This window comes from Pholcus phalangioides, unplaced genomic scaffold (assembly GCF_987345545.1).
Source record: "Pholcus phalangioides strain wild (caught in Gottingen) unplaced genomic scaffold, Ppha-v1.0 ptg000016l_1, whole genome shotgun sequence".
Lineage (NCBI taxonomy): Eukaryota > Metazoa > Arthropoda > Arachnida > Araneae > Pholcidae > Pholcus > Pholcus phalangioides.
Genome location: NW_028301609.1, coordinates 5623075 through 5636653, shown reverse-complemented (window position 1 = coordinate 5636653; position 13579 = coordinate 5623075).

Sequence of the window (13579 nt, the reverse complement as noted above, 5' to 3'; positions counted from 1 at the left end):
AAAAAAAATGCAGTGGAACATACAATAGGGAAAGTGTAGCTGGGAAAGAACGAAAGCATGTGCTCTCCCCCTCATCTTTTTCTTCTTTCATTTCCCTATGTCTAAACAATGATACCAATTTTCGAGATTTATCAGTGCTAATTCACCTGTCCGTCGTCGAAATTTGTTGCCAAAGCTTGTAAGTAAAAGGGGTTAAATTACATTTTCCTATTATTACTCATGAAACAGTACGTAACAGTTAATAGTACGAATACAACATTGATCCAAGATGGCCGATTACACATTTGTATCGCCCTATAGTGTGAGGGACGTGACGTATATTGGTACTCCCATTCAAGTATTTTTTTTTAGATTGATACTGATGATATAGAATATGATTTGTGTATCGAGAGAGAGAGAAAGAATGAGGTTGGGCTTCATTTATCCTTGCTGAGTGATAGTTATTGAACATGAATGTACAGACCCGGACAGAAAGAGTTGACGAAACATTCCCACGTATAACACACGCAACGTGTGCATGTGTATACGGTAGGACAACGGTATCTATAGGGACATCCTTCGCCATGTACACAAATCATAATCATTATCCTACGATACCATGACCTCATTCGCGATGACAGGATCGTCAACATATTCTGTCCCGTTTGTTGATGACTTCCCCCCCCCCTTTGCATGTCCGTGAAGACATTTATCGTGTATTATAATAATTATTATTTTCCCCCCCATTTTCTCTCATGTATTTTCTGAGAATTAAATGGAAGATTTATTCGTAGTTGTGTTGTTGTTGTGTTCGGTGTTTTGCGATGGGCGTGCGTCGAGGGATGTGACGTGACAAATGTTCGTCGGTGCGATTCTGTCATGCAACCATAACTGTTCCGCTCTCCCCCCCCCCCCCTCAACCCTAACGTTAATACTACTTCGCCGTCGGACATTAAACGCTTAAATCAGCTATGACTGTTATCGGTCGGATCAGATTATTTCACCGAAAATGCAATAACTGATATTTGATCACTATCTCAATACCACGGAAAGAGGAATTACAAGTCTTGCTGTTATGAGTCACCCTTCCAGTACAATTTCAGTTGCTATCTAATCTTTGTTTGATATTTTGGGCGCCAAAAAGTCACAAATTGGTTGGTTTTAATGAATGCTGGAACGTGTACTTAATAGCGCCAGCCTTGATGAATGACCACTTTTCAAAGGATTTAATTGGTAAAGAACACACTAATTATATCTGTCACAAGTTTTATGTTTTTGGACATTTTTTTTTTATGTTTAAGACACAACTTCTTCACGGGGATTCAGGTCAAGAATCAAGATGTTCTCATCAGCAGGATAACAAATGTTAGTCAGAGGTCGTTCAAATTCGAGGCCCCCCCCCTAGTGAGTCAGTTCTCCTCCACTCTCTCATGCGGGAATCAATATCAGTTCATGATGATACACGCGACTCAAATGCCTTTCTTAAATCCGAAAGACAGCCAGTGTTTACGTGGTGTCAACTGCTCGAATACTTTTGCTTGATCCACCATTATCTGCAACAAGAGACACTACCGGACCGATAACTCACTTTGTTAGCGATTGATTAGCGTAGGCAGAAATTTCTTTTGGAGGAGGGGGGAGGGAGCAACTATTATTTCGGGCAGGGAGGAAACCAAAAACTGGATCGTAGTCAGCAATTTCCTAGCGTTAAATTCGGTGAACACTTGTCAGATGAATGGTTAGTACTTCAACCTCAGATCTCTGACACACGTGGGATCAAGTCCCGGTGATGTGCATGGAAGCAGAATCATTCTAACTCGACTTTAAACTGCAGTTGATATATATATCCCTTGTATGTATGAACCGTATGTGACCGTTAGATGTGATTGAAATGATCAGTGACTTTGAAACGGAGCTTTTCGTCCAACTCTCGTCCATCTGCGTTATCGGAAGATTTTTGAAGAATGTACGAGTATCACTGGTCTTCCGAGACGGATGGAGATGGGCCTATACATTAATATTCAACTCCTTCACGCTTAAGGAAAATCTCAATTCTATCAACAAACAGGGATGACATTCGTTTGAGTGAATCTAACGAGGTGGGTTAAAGGGGATTACACTCTATATTTTTGGTCGATGTGCTACTTACGACCTGAGAGAAATGAAGTTGTTCAATATCGTTCTGACCAGGAAGTTGGTCAAGCTTTTGACAACTCAGTGGAATATCGAAATCCCAAACATGGATGATCTAATGGCGAAAATCAAACTAAACACGCATTTTAGACTTGTTTCTGGAGGGACGTGAGCAGACACCAGTACTTGTTTGTTATAAATAATTGTAGTCTCGACAATTATTCTGTCTAAAATAAGCAGGGACGCCATAACCCGGGAAAGGCAAGAATTATATATACAAGAAAAGTGAAGGGGAACACAGAAATACACGAAATGGAGAAAATGTAGTAAAAGTGCAAGGGTGGGAGTGGGAAATTCAAAGAGCTCAGAATGAACGAAAATCTGAAAAATGGGGAAGTGCACTTTTCAATTCTTTAAAAAAATATGAATCATACAGACATTTTTTTTTTATTTTTCACTCTGAGAAATGCATCAAGTGAAATTCGAATGTTTCCAGTTAGGAAACACAATGTCATATTCTTATATGCTGTTTTCAGATGCTTTTGCCAAGGTTTCTTTTTCTGTTAACGATATTAGGGCTATTTCTTTTTATCGAAATTCTATGAATTTAATTTAATGAAAGATGGTCGTACTCTGAAATGCGAGTCAGTGCATTCATTCAAATGGAATTTCATAATTCCGATTTAGAGCAATTCTGATGTGCTCAGGTGGCACCATTTCCAAAACTAGCGAAGAAAACTTGCAAACGCGCTCCTATCATTCATCATTACCAATTTTCTTTGCGAAATGGGGATTTTCGTCATTTTTGCTGATGAAAAAACCCGAGAAAATCGCGTGAATGTAACTGATGTGTGAGTAGACTTTTCAAAGGATGAACCTTAATTTCAAAATATTATTATGAACGAGCAAAAACATATTATTCAATAAAAACCAATATGCAATTCGATTTTTTTTTTACGTTGCTATAATATACCCCGTTTGTAAAACGCTCATCTCTTTATTTAAATACGCACATCTTTTCTTCAACAAATTAACTTTGCGATTATCTTTCAAGTTTAGAATTTTTACAACAATTAATTAGTGTATAATTAATGTAGTTGGTTGCAAAAAAAAAAATTCTTAAGAACAAATTATCCAAATGATTGCGGGAAGATGAATAGAATGGCACTAGGGGGTGCGGGCTGGGAAAAAAAAGTTAAGAATCACTGCTTTTTGAAGAAAAAGAGGGCAACCAAATTATTAAAAAAAAAAGAAAGGCGTCAGGAAAGACAGAAATTCAGAAAAAGGCAAAAATGGGAAGAAATCGAGTTAAAATCAATGTTTCCAAAGCAGGAATTCAAAGACTGGCTTTGATCTAAATATCCAACAACAAAAAGGACTTGAGAAACTTTAATTTGCGTAACGTAACATGTGTGTAAGTTATTGAAAATATTGGGGAGGGGGTGCTCACAAACCCAATATTTCTATTAATATTATGGAGATGATGACATATATTGGAGTGGAGACAGAGGCGTACACAGGGAGGGGCACGGAGGAACCCCCCCCCCCCCACCAGAAGCTCAAAAAATTCAAAGAACTTTCAAATGTCTTTGTAAAATAACCAAGATCTCGAAATAAAACACTTTAATATGTTATCTTAGTCAATTTCTGTTGATTTAAAAGGCTTTTTGTTGGTTAGTGTGTTACTGAAAATTCGCTGAAAAATTGTGTCACCTCCCCCTTCCTCACAAAACCCGGAGTACTACCTCCAATGGTTGATCCTGCGAAGCCCGGGTGGAGATGAGGGAGCTCGGGGCCCCCGTGGGCCGGATACAAGTTTACGCCTGTGGTGATATACCAAGGATGACGGCAGATGAAATCAAAATTCTGGAAGTCATCCAGTATGCACACTCAGGGCCGGATTAACCATTAAGCAAAATAAGCACGTGCTTAGGGCATTAGTACTAAAGGGGCACCGCAAAAAGATATCAAATGGGGTTTTTTGAATGTACAAATTTTTTTTTTCAATATCAATAATCCTATAGAAGATCCTAAAATTTTAAGAACACTTGATTGTATTGTTGAAGATCATTATCACAAGGATGACACAAAAGATGAGAAACTAATAACATTGAAAACTAGACTTCACATTATTACTGAGTTTTTCGATTAGCTTTTCACAATTTTCATAAAGTACGCCCAGGGCTGTCTTAACATTATCATTTGCCCACGTACACAGCGATTTTTCTGAGAGAGACACTACTACCTAAAAATTCCTACTTACCTATTAGCATATTTACTCTTGAAAATCGGAAGCAGATCTAATTGTTACTTGACAGCCTAGAGAAGTGCCGAGATGGGCCCATGCAGTAAACCAAGTTCTACAGAATAAGGACATGATTTTTGTAGATCAGTTGTGTAGTTTGATCTATAGAAGTAAAAGAAAGGCTACCAGGTGTAAATTACAAACTTGAGAATGTATCTAAAAGAAAAAAATACCCAATATACACTGAAGAGCCAAAAAAAGTGGTACACCTGCCTAATATCGTGTAGGGCCCCCGCGAGCCAGCAGAAGTGCTGCAACACGACGTGGCATGGACTCGAATAATGTCTGAAGTAGTGCTGGAGGTAATTGACACCATGAATCCTACAGAGCTGTCCACAAATCCGTAGGAGTAAGAGGGGGATGGAGATCTCTTCTGAACTGCACGTTGCACGGCATCCCAGATATGTTCAATAATGTTAATGTCTGGGGATTTTGGTGGCCAGCGGAAGTGTCTAAAGTCAGAAGAGTGTTCCTGGAGCCACTTTGTAGCAATTCTGGACGTGTGGGGTGTCGCATTGTCCTGCTGAAATTGTCCAAGTCCGCCGGAATGCACAATGGACATGAATGGGTGCAGGTGATCAGACAGGATGCTTACGTACCTGTCACCTGTCAGAGTCGTATCTAGACGTATCAGGGGTCCCATATCACGCCAACTGCGCACGCCCCATACCATCACAGAGCCTCCACCAGCTTGAACAGTCCCCTGTTGACATGTAGGGTCCATGGATTCATGAGGTTGTCTCCATACCCGTACACGTCCATCAGCTCGAAGCAATTGGAACCGAGACTCGTCAGACCAGGCAACGTGTTTCCAGTCCTCAACAGTCCAATGCCGGTGTTGTCGGGCCCAGGCGAGGAGTAAAGCTTTGTGTCGCGCAGTCATCAAGGGTACACGAGTGTGCCTTCGGCTCCGAAAGCCCATATCGATGATGTTTCGTTGAATGGTTCGCACGCTGACACTTGTTGATGGCCCAGCATTGAAATCTGCAGCAATTTGCGGAAGGGTTGCACGTCTGTCACGTTTAATGATTCTCGTCAGTCGTCATTGGTCCCGTTCTTGCATGATCTTTTTCCGGCCGCAGCGATGTCGTAGATTTAATTTTTCACCGGATTTCCGATATTCACGGTACACTCGTGAAATGGTCGTACGTGAAAATCCAAATTTCATCGCTACCTCGGAGATGCTAGGTCCCATCTCTCGTGCGCCGACTATAACACCACGTTCAAACTCACTTAAATCTCTATAACCTGCCATTGTAGCAGCAATAACCGATCTAACAACTATGCCAGACACTTGTTGGGTAAGATTTAATGGTTTCTCCTTGGAGTGTTGTTAGAGCCTTAATCTCATAAACCGTTCGTTGTGGTTCTAATTTTAGAAATTCTCAAAATGTGACCAGAAATCACCCTGTACGAGTTTTGAGGATGAAAATACGGTGTACACAAAATAAAAAAATTTATTTTTATACGATTTCCCGCCCCCCGTCCTCTAACTTCTACATAGAATCGATTATTGCAAATTTACGAATTTTGTTATCGAAATTTCAGTCTCATAAAAAAATTTCATATTAAAGCCGGGTTTTCCTAGGAGCAGGTTTCCTGTGCCGCGCGCAACGTGATTCGCCCTGCGCGATACGCCGTCCACTCACCAATAAGAAAAGCTGTACGACTGTGTTCCTACAGAGCGCAATACGCCTTACGACAGCGCTTTAAGTCGGGCGTAATTGGCCGACTGCTTCTGGAGGAGACAAATGCGTCGTGCGCCGCACATTTCACCGATCTACATTTTTTTGTTTTGTTTAACTTCCCTTCTCTTCAAAGCGGAGCATGCAGACGACAGAGTACCTGATGCCAAGGCCATATACTATAATATAGCCGCCTTGATCTGACGCGCCACGCTAGGAAAACACAAATGCGTAGCGTGATTATGTAACACGTTTCTGCCGGGGCGAAATGGTCTAATTCGGTTTACACGGCGCAAAAAACCTATTCCTACGAAAACCCGACTTAAAAAATAACAAAGAACTCTCTCTCCCTTTTTTTCATCATCGTATGAGTTACCTGAAATTTCGAGATTAGATGGCAGCATCAACAGTATATAAATCAAGCCTCAGAATCTCTGTCGTCTGCTTCTCTCCAGGTTCCTTGTTTTGGAGGTCTCCTTGTGTCCTGAAAAAAATACTGAACTGAAAGTTTGAACTGCCAGTTCTGTTTGTGAGCTGAGCTTGTAGGGAACCGACTTCTTGTCTGTCGTCTGCTCATTAAGAGGTACTTTGTTTCGGACGTCTCCTTATGCTCAAATAAAATAACCGAACTTTCAGTTTAAATTTCCAGTTCAGTTTATGAGCTTCGTATATAAGGAGCTGAGCTGAATAAAGAATATAGTTTTTTTTACTTTAAACTTCATTATCACCACATGAGTCACTTTTAAATTTGACATTAGATGACAGCACATTACTATAAAGTGGAGTGTGGAAAAATTCACTTTTACGATCTTACCTGCCGTCTGCTTGTGTGGAGGTCCTTTGTTTTGGATGTCTCCTTGGGTCTTGAAAAAATTACTGAACTGGAAGTTTGATCTTTCAGGTCAGTTTATGAGCTTCGTTTATAAGGAGCAAAGCTGGATGAAGAATTTAGTTTTTTATAACTGAGCTTCGTCATCACCACATAAAGTGCTTCTGATTCTGACAGTAGATAGCAGCACCAACAATATGTTTAAAAATGGTTATATATATATATATATATCCATCGGAGCGAGTCATCTCGCTTAACACATTATTGGTGAGCAAATGGGTTTGATAAGTTGCGACTAGAAGCCAGCATCAGTTTTATTGGGTTGAGTTCACTCGCTCCGGTTCATTTGATGAAAATATACAAAATAGAAGTATTGTGTGGGGGAAAAATATAATCTCGCTTAGTACCTTATTCGGTGAGCAACATGAATACGACAATAGGTGTCGCTAGGCTGGGATCTTTGTTGGGGCCTTAGAGACAAGATTTTTCACTGGTCCCTCGATAAAGAATTTTCGATATGAAAAATCAAAAATTATAAGAACAGAAACTAGGCTGAAGCATTTACCCCCACAGAGCCTTGCACCCCCTTGCACGACCTGTGCAGCCACATGGGGCACCTCTTTAGGAAAGGGTGCCAAATCCGAGTTGGAAGGTAAAAAGAAATTGTTGAGCTGAGAAACTTCATCGGGGGCACCAAAAATATATCCCGCACGGGCAGTGATTCTTTTCTCTTTTCTGCCCCTACCCATTGGTACATCAAGGCTACCTTAAGATAATCGTAGACCCGGCGCCACAACTAGACGTTAGGTCAGCTGTGTCAAGCAAGAATTTTGGCACCCTCTTGTAATGTTGAAGCAGAGATTAAAGGGTGAAATTTGTTCCCCCTCTAGTCCAGCACCCGATTCGTCAAACCAGCCGGCTCCGCCCTAGTTGCGGTCCTGCATAAGCCCTATGGCGAAGTGATTTTTCTGAGCTCCCTGTCTGGCTAGAAAAAAATACCTACCTACCAATTTTTGCGTGTTTATTCTCAAATTTTTCTATCAGATGTATATTCATAAGGCCCTCTCTACAGTTGAGCCCCGTCTCCTTTCGGCCGTGCTCGGGTGCCCCCCACCCCCCATTAAGACGACACTTGCGAAAAGAGGGGGGAGGTGGCATAATCAGTCGATAAAATACTTGTCAATAAGGAATCGCCCATAAAATGCTTATCACAAGTCCGATCTATAAAAGACTGACAAATTGTTCATGGTTTGAACAATCTTGATTGTTCTTTTATAGAACTTGAGAAATGCAACCAATAAGCGTATCGGTTTCACTCTTGGTTCTTACAATTTGAACCAGATCTCATTTCACGGCTCCTGTGCCAGGGTGGGCCCATGCGTTAACACTGCACTGACCTTGGGCCCCGGCAGGGCCGTAGCGGGATGGGAGTGGAATTGGGATCTGGGTGTCCCCCCGAAATGTGAGAAAATGACCGGAAAAAGGAGAAAAGATGGCCAAATCTATTGTTCTATCACTTCCCCCCCCCCCAAAATGAAAGTGCCCCCCCCCCCTCCAAACAAAATTTCTGGCTACGGGCCTGCACCCACGGACGGTTCTATTATCATATTTTATTTTTACCACTGTAAATTCCCTTTATAGGGGATCGTCAAAGATCCCAGCCTAGGGATCCTGCTGCAAGATGTTCCACAGAATAAGTGGACTATTTCTCGGGGTCTCATAATTTTCGGGCCTCCAAATTAAAACTACCAAACCAAATATGGCCCCTGCTCTGTCCTCTTGCGGGTTACCTTGCGGCTGGGCCATGCTGAAAAAACAATCCCGGTATCCAGGCCCAGCTGGCATTTCGATTCAAGAACCAATATTATTCGGTTCTTACCTATCGCCCCCACCCCTGTATCCGTTCCTGAGCAAAGGCAGACATCTTCAGCTTCTGCGAATGGAGCAGAGGTGAATATCTTCAGCTTCGAATGGAGTGCAGGCAGGCGGATCCAGGGTGATGTGTCGGAGAAGTGACTTCCTGTGTAGGTGCATTGGATCATCCGTATTTCACGGGACAGACAAATTTCTTCCATATTATTCGGCGCTTGGGAGGGGCGATCACCATTCCCCCCCCCCCCCCCTTCACGTCTGTATCCGCACTTGGGCACTGCTCTAAAAAGAGAGCAAAATTCGAGTTGAAAATAAGAGAAGCTTTGTCGACAAAAAAAAACACGTGGGCAGGGGGCACCAAAAGTAGGTTCCGCACAAGTACAGGTTTCTTCTCGAGTCACCTCTGTTCTAAACGCATATTGGTGCATCAAGCCCCCCAAACCTAAAAACTATGGAACCCATATCCTACAGTAACGGTTCTCAACTGGTGCTCCTCGGAACCCTTGGGGCTCCGTACGCACTCCCCAGGGGCTCCGCGGCCGCTTGAGAAAAAAAACAGTTCATTTCAAAAAAATAATTATGAATACTTTTTTAAATAATAAAAATGAATCAGTAACTTTGATGAGTAAGTAAAAAATTTTTTTTTTTCAAGCCGAGCACAACTCAGGTCTATCGCCATGGGCAATTTACTACCTAGTGAGTTGTGCCGGAAGTGTAAGTATGTGTACCTAACAGTCTGAGTGCGTATCTAGTGTTGTGTATGATTTTTCACTGCTGCCATCTGTATCTCAGAAGTGAAGTGAGTGATGTGTAGTGACTGAATATTTGTACTGTTTGTAGGACTGCTGCTCTCTGTGGCGAGACTTTTTAACGGGGAGATCGGCTCGCATTTGCGCCTTGAAGTTGGGAAGCACAGAAAACCAACTTGAGCCGACCACCACTGTGGTGACGGTGGGGCTCGAACCCGGGTCCCCGCGATGCGAGTCCGTCACTATGACCACTCGACCACCACAGCGGCAAGTAAAAAATATGCCTATGGGGCTCCGCCATAGAAATTATGTGCCAAAAAGGGCTCCGCGAGTCGAAAAAGGTTGAGAACCGCTGTCCTACAGCATGGCACCTAGGTTGGGATCTCTGGGGTACGCCTCTTTCTCTCTTTCTCTCTCTCTCTCTCTTTCTCTCTCTTTCTCGCTCTTCTCTCTCTCTCTTTCTCGCTCTTCTCTCTCTCTCTTTCTCGCTCTTCTTTCTCTCTCTTTCTTCCAGGCCAAACTTCATGCCTCCCTCCTCTAGAGTAAGTTTATAATGTGGGAAAACACAAAAAAATGATAATTATCATCCCGTGTCTGCTCCCCCTAGTTGCAGCCCTCGGGAGCAGGCGGGGTCTTGCGACCCGGGCGTCGGATCAGAGGGGGTGGACACCAAAATGCGTGCTTGCCTGGGCTGATTGAGCATCTAGTTGCAGACGTTGCAGTCCTGCCTACTCTTGTGCGAAGGGCCGCATCTAGTGAGGGGGTGGGCGGGGGAAACAAGCAAGTCCAGTGCCCCTGACGCCGGCCCAGAGAGAGCACCAATTTCAATTTTTAACCCTCCTTCAACATTACAAAGAGCGCCAAAATGTGATCTTGCCCGGCTAACAAAGCATCGACCCTGTTGCGACCCTTTATAATGTGGGAAAACACACAAAAAATGACAATTATTGTCCGGTGTCCGCTCCTCTCTAGTTGCGACCCTGCTTGTGGGAAGGAGTCTATGGGGGGGGGGGTCCACCCAGGGACGTAGCGTGCCTTCTCAGGACCCCGGGGCAGACTTTGTTGAGGCTTCTTGAAAATATTTAATATCATCGAAAATAAATGTATATTTTTTGTGAGCGCCCCATTTGTGTGTGTGTGTGTGTGCTTGAGGCAGTACTCTGGTTGCCCCAGCCCTTTTACGGGCCAGGGTCCACCCCGGGGGAGGGCGCTCAGAATAATAGGATTTGGTGAACTTTTTTCGGAGCATTTTTCATGCAAATTATTAGGTGAGCATTTCCAGCCAGAAGGGGGTTGTCAGATATATCACTTTGTTCTAGTGCCAGGGCCGTCTTAAGAGCACCATGGGGCCCCGGGCCAAGTGATTTTTCTGAGGCCCTACCAGGCAAATTTACATGTATGCTCCTCGAAAATTTCAACTATAGCTAATTTTTGTGAGGCCCCACGGGCCGTGCCCGGGTGGGCCCATGCGTTAAGGCGGCACTGCTGACAGGGCTCCAGCCGTGGAATCCGGGACAATAACCATCATTTTTTTTCATGAAATAAATTCATTTTATTTCATGGGGCAAGTCTGGCTTGGGGGCCCGCTAAAGATCTCAGCTTAGCGCCCCGCTCCAGGATGTGGGGAGGGGGATGTGGAATTCACAAAAATAAAGAAAAACATTCTGAAACACGTTAGAACTACATTTGAAAATGTAGATTAATTAAAAAAATTTTTTAATAACGTGATTCTCACATATTCCCAAGGGATCAGCATGATCCGTCCAGGGAATTTGTTAGTGTTAGTTAACATCCATGCCCGAACCGGTATTCGAACCCAGACCAGCACAGTGAGAAGCTAGTTCCCTAACCACTCGACTGCCAGGCGGCCTGGCAGTCCGAATTGGAATGTCAGTGAAAACGTGAGAACGTATGCTGATATAAGTATGCCTTGATGAAATGGACAGTGACTAACAAATATTTATGAAGATTACTATCATGGAAATCCAGAGCCAAAATTATGTCTAATTGGCATATGAGTGCAGTGGAATTGCTAATTATAAAATAAAGGGGATGTTATCAATTGAAAATATCATGTTGCTGCATGTCGCTCGAGACCAAGGAGAACATAACAGTTGTGTGGAACCGATAAATTATCGGTATGACTCCCCCGATCGGCCAGCAAAGATATTACTCTAACAGAGATTGTACCGTTGCCAACAATCTTGAGGACTTCATTCCCACCTTGATTACCAATAACAATCCTTACGCACGCATCAGTAACTAGCGAAAACACCAACATCCACGGTCACACTTATCAAAATTGGGTCACCCAGCCAGAAGAAAAAAAAAAAAAAACCAATCCTTTCATTACAGAGTTCCACGTCACTCTTATGTATAGTACAGTAGGTATTTTTTTGGTGGTACTTCTTAATAATAAACTACTGTCATTGTCAAGAGAACAAAAGCTGCAGCAGATTTCGTCGATCCATCAACGCCCTTCCAGACAGTCATTAGCGAAACATAGGCGAACGAATATTGAAGATATGAAAAAAACAAAATCTGTTCCAGGATGTTGTACAGAATGGAATGAGACAAAACACATTATATGTCCAAGGGAAAAAAATTACGTGTCCTTCCTATTTCCGAAGTAAAAACCAATCGATGAAGACGCGGAAGTCGTCTATTATTATCAATCCCTTTTCAGAAGAATATAATACGGTTTTTTTTTCTTTTCTATACGAAGAAAATGGGGGCGTGCGAGGTTCTGCCTTAACCGGAAGTCGTCTAGCTCAATACTAAAATTATAGGTTCCATCATGCATTTCTCTCGGGCATGATCGAAACATTAATGTTTAGTGAAGAGGGAGGGGAAAAAACGCAACATCACAAAAATCACGGGAAATTGTTTCGTGGAAATCGTGAGATTTCACTTGGTGTGTAATTACGGCACTTCCTATCGACCCAATTTCGTTTTCAAGAGCAATTTTAGTGAAATCTTACTGTATAATTTGTATATTTTTGGGGGGGATTTTAATTCCCGTAATGTACGTTGTTCAATGAAAAATGTATGCCGTTTCTATCGGAATTTAGGTTTTATGCACTTGTATAGGGTAATTATAGACCCTGACCTAATGTCGAAACCAGTGCAGCCATCTATATTTGGACAGAGGCGGATTTATGGTTACCCCCCCCCCCTCCCTCTCCATGTGAGCTACACACATTTTCCCGCCCTTCTCTTATTCGAGTCTAATTTGCTGGACTACTCATTCCTTAAATTTTCAACCCTTGACAGTTAGCTCCCCCCACCCCCCTGTCTCTAAGTCACTCTTTTGGTCACTCAGATGCAGGTACATTTTCTTGGCTGCTCACTGTCCTGGTTCCTCTTTTGGTCATTCACATGCTTGCACACTGTTTTGGTCACCCACATTTTTTGCATACGCTCTAGGACACTCTTCTTGTCTCCCACAGACCTGATCCCTTGCTCTTTAGACGGTCTTTTGATCACTCACGTGCTTGCAAACTCTCTAGGTCACTCTTTTTGTCATTCTGGGTCACTCGCTTGCATAGGCTCTACTTAGACAGGAAAAAAACATACACCCCTCTTCTGTGATCCTAGCGAAGATGATCCTCCTCAAGAGTCTAATGGCATTGGATCTGGGGAAATATTGCTGAGTGGCCATTGGATCTCTCTCTCTCTCTCTCTCTCTCATGAGTAGTATCCCGATTAACAGTTAAAACGAATGATGTTATATATTAGCTTCTGTACTTGAAAACTCAGGGTTTGTGCCACGAATGTGAATGATTATTGCAGTCCGGAAAGATTGGGGCTACGTTAAGCCGAAGCTTTTGAATCGAACTGGCTGTGAAGCTATACTCACCCACTTAAGGCACTGAATCACTGTATAAATAGTATTAAACGCTTTCTGGACCCTACAATCAGTCACTGTCGTTGCAAATAGACAATCACTTTGTGTCCGATTCGTCTGAGGAGAATAGCTGTCCGTTTTGGCCCATTAGTATTGAACCGGATGATTGACCGGTACCGA